Genomic DNA, 4,525 nt, shown 5'->3' with positions numbered 1-4,525 from the left:
AGGGACAACTCTAGAATGCATGTTCACACCGGCTTCCAAATTCCATAACAAGGTCCAAAGCTCCTGTCGCCCACTGTGGTAACAGGGTCGCCTGCAGCAAATTTCACTGTTGGCTTCTTTGCCTTCTCTGCCTTCCCCCCCGCCCCAACTTTCCCACTGTCTCCTCGGATCATCTCTGAAATCACCTGTATATTTGGGTCTTTGTCTCTAAAATCAGGTATGACTTTGTGAGTCCTTCTCTCAGGGTCTACCTTTGGTGCGATGCAAACTAAGAGATTCAAGAGCAGTAGAGAAGTGTAATAGTGTAAAAAAATGAAGGTGAAGATGTGAGCCCTGCAAACCTTAAAATCCACTGCTGAGAAAGGAAGTCAGCAGTGTGCTGCCCTAACCTCCTCCCACTCTGGGGAGGAGCTGGTGCAATTACTGCCTCTCTCCTAGCTTGGATTTCTAGTTATAGCAAGCCCTGAGCATAGGAATTAACATTTAGCATGCTTTCTATAAATATTGATTAGTTAAAGATATGATTGGAAAACTCTGAAAATGCTTTGCAAAGCCACAAACTGCTAGCGAAATGTGCAGCAGGGTTAGAGTGGCAGGGAAGAGAAGTTAGGATGATCACCCCTTCAGACTTAGAGAAATAATTCGTGGGAGTTATTGAGATCCTGATGTAACCCCTACAGTGTGTGAAGTTGATTCACTATGTTGCTGTCACAGATTTCACCTTTCATTCATTATTTGCTAGGAGTAATATTAACTTTAAATGGAATGTCATTCTCTTTCTAGGACTTCGTGAAATGGTTATGCTTGTAAGAAACTATGGAAAAATTTTTCTTTTGTATATTCTTGTTGAGAAGCGGCCCTACCAGCCCAGAGCCCTTACTGTGATGTCTTCACAAACATCAGCTTCGTCCTTCCCTGGCACCTGATTACAGAGATCCCGGGGCTCCCCGCACACTGCCCGTGGTCAGAGTCACCTTCTCTTCTTATTTTTTTCCCTTTGATGATATTAAATGTTTCTGATAAATTCACAAGATCTTAGTTTGAAAATTAAGTCATGGCTCCCAATTAATGATAATGAATTTATTTAAACAGCAACAACACCACAATAATAACAGTGTAGTCTTAGCTTAGATATGACTCCATCGGGTGGATAGATCTCTAAGTTTTAGCCTGCAGTATGTACAGGGAACTTCTTTGCCAAGATAAAGTGTGAAAATGAACTCATTCTCCTGTTTACATCTTGAAACTGAATCTTCTTTTTTTCCTTAATTAGACAACAGTCTTCTTGCCCATCCCATACAATCTTAAAGCCATTACCCTTCACCTCTCGTCTGTTAGCCCTGCGGTCTGGCACAGGCTGTAAAGAGTGTAAAAGGAATACATTTAATAGTGAGGAACCGTATGGCGCAGCCTCCACTCCATGTACCCGCACAGAGAAGCGAACGCCGTAGACAGCATCTTCTGCTGCAGCTATTCAACTGAATAAACACAATTTTAACATGAATTCATTAAAAAACTACTTCGGTTCTGGGAAACGGAGTATTAGAAATATGATGAGCATATTGGAATACGTTCAAAACTGAACATCAGGAGTAATTAAGGGAGTGGAGAGATTGATTTATGAGAAAAGATTAAAAGAGCTCAATCTGTTTAGCTTGGCTAACAGACAACTGAGTAGGGGATATGGTAATTGTTTACAAGTACTTACAGGATGTAAATATCAAGGCTGCAGCAAAAATGTTCAGGCTGAGATCAGAAAGCCTAAATCACTCCAAGTTAATAAAGAGAAAATTTGGGTTGACTGCCATCCAAACTTTAATGATAGTTAAGGCCTTTCAGCAGGAACTGTGTCTCAGGGAAATGGGAAAACAACGCTTTGGGATATTTAAATGTGAAATGGCTTTTGTGAGTCTATAGCTGCTTCACACTTATCATCAGCATTATTTGGGAAGTATTCAAGGTGCATCAGAGCGGGCTTTCTCCACCGTTCCCACGAACCTCAGTATTTCTAAAAGCCATTGTGTAGACACGCATTTGTAATATAAAGGTATATGAACAATAGATATATAGAGAGATGTTATCTTTAAAGAATATTACCTTTTATGTTTGTATTTTAAATTTCTCTGTAATCCAAATAAGTCATACTTTAGAATAGTAATCGGAACAACTTCTTGTAAATTAATATACAGCAATTAAAATACATGCATAATGGAGTATTATTTGATTTATGAAAGATTCCTAGTGGTTTTCAAGCACCACTCTTTGAGAATTTAAGAAAAATAAGAAATTCAGTATAATTTATTGTGTGCATTTAAAGTTTTCTTGACAGAAAAAGTTTTTGGAATACAAATGTTCTGGTTATATGGATTTTTGAATAAAAACTAATCATTTTAAACCAAATAATTTAATCAAATCACATTGATTTTATAGTAATAATATAGAATATATATATATTACATATGGGTATATGTATATCTGGTATATATATGTGTTCATTGATCAGTATCAATCTTACATTTTGATACTAACTTTTGCATTTATTGTTATATAGTTCTGAAAATATATTAGCTGGATTTATAAATGTGTCACCTCTTTACGATGTACTTTTAAAAACACCCTGAATGTGCCCAGAAGCTTTAATTTGAGCTAAATAATTTATTGTACATATACCCATTACCTAAGAATTCTTACACCTTTGGCTCTGTACCTGTGCTGCTCAGGGAACTGAGGGAATTAAGGTACATAGACACACATCCCATGTACACACCCCACACACCCCACACGTACCACACAGTTACCTCATAAACCACACACATACACACCACACACATACATACCACACAGTTACCTCATAAACTGCACACATACATACCACACACGCCACACACGCTGCACACTTACCTCATAAACCACACACCACACACAAATACAGTCTAGTTTGCATCATATGCACCTATGATGTCATTTTCCACTAATTGAAAATTTCTGACTTTGCAAAAGAGATGGAGCATGGGAGGAGTATATTTATATTTGTATGCATGATTTTTAAAAATTAAAGAAGTGGCTTGTATAATCCACAAAAGTATACTTAGGAAGACCATACATAGGGAAAAAGAATTATTGGAATTTTGCATAATTATAATTTAGGTTCTGAGTTGCTTTACTGCCCTGGAAAGCATATTAATGATGTTTTGGGTACTCGCAATGTTTACAATAAATACAAGAATGAATAATGAATTATAAAATTATTTGTGTTGTTTTCTTGTAAATTAACATATATATTAAATAGAATAATGCAAAAGAATAGATATAATGCCAACATGGAAACTAATGGACACATTTGACATATTCCAGTATTATATTACAATAAGAAAGAAAACTAGAAGAATCAATAAATGTGCGTGAAGAACCGTAGGGATTTATTTTCTTTACAAACTATTGACATTTCACTAATTGGGATGCATTAAAATGGGTATTTGGTATATTTGTAGTATTTTCAGACCAACTGATTTCACTCCCCACATGTCTGTGGGCACCTTTTCCAACAGTATTACATAAAAATCCTCTATGTATAATTAAGGATGTATTTTTGAAGTATCACCATTACTTTATCCAAACTAATACTTCCATAATGTCCAATCAAAATGACATCTTTGGATTATGTGTTCAGAATCATGCTATTTCAAAGAGTTCTGGAATCTTTCTGGATTAATTATATCTTCACGGGTAGACAACAAAAGTTTTCACTTTACTCTAGGGAGTGAAGATGGTAACTCTGAGCAACATTTTTTGTTGAACGAAAGGTGGATTACTGCCTAACTTTTATTAATTGTTCCCAAGGATTTAAAAAATTAAATTAAAAAAAGAAAATGTTTATGCCTATAACAGAGCTAATCCCTGATAATGGAATGAAGTCTAATACTGTTACACCTAAGGGAAGTTTGGTCTGAGGACTGTACAACACGTCATGATGTAAGAGGCAGGCCTGGGTAAAATCCACAGCGGGGCACAGCCTGTGTCACCAAGAGCTTCTCCCTTCTTCCAGCTTGAACAGCCACACCCCAAAGCAACCTCCTAAAGGTTAGTGGCTTTAATCTCCTGCATGAGAGCTATTGTGTTTTCCAAGTGCTGGAAGCCACTTCCCTTCTGAGACAAGCCAGTGAACAGCTGCCAGGCAAACCCAGACCACCAGGTGTCCAGACAAATCCAGACCGCCAGGTGTCCAGACAAATCCAGACCGCCAGGTGTCTAGGCAAACACAGACTGTCAGGTGTCCAAGCAAACTCAGACCTCCAGGTGTCCAGGCAAATCCAGACCGCCAGATATCTAGGCAAACACAGACCCCCGGGTGTCCAAGTAAACCCAGACCACCAGGTGTCCAGGCAAATCCAGACCGCCAGATGTCTAGGCAAACACAGACCCCTGGGTGTCCAAGCAAACCCAGACCGCCAGGTGTCCAAGCAAACCCACAACCCCAGATGTCCAGGCAAGCCCAGACCCCCAGGTGTCTAGACAAATCCAGACC

This window comes from Otolemur garnettii, unplaced genomic scaffold, assembly GCF_000181295.1.
Source record: "Otolemur garnettii isolate 467f Iridium unplaced genomic scaffold, OtoGar3 scaffold00034, whole genome shotgun sequence".
NCBI classification, from domain to species: Eukaryota; Metazoa; Chordata; class Mammalia; order Primates; family Galagidae; genus Otolemur; species Otolemur garnettii.
Note: the sequence above shows the minus strand (reverse complement) of the source record.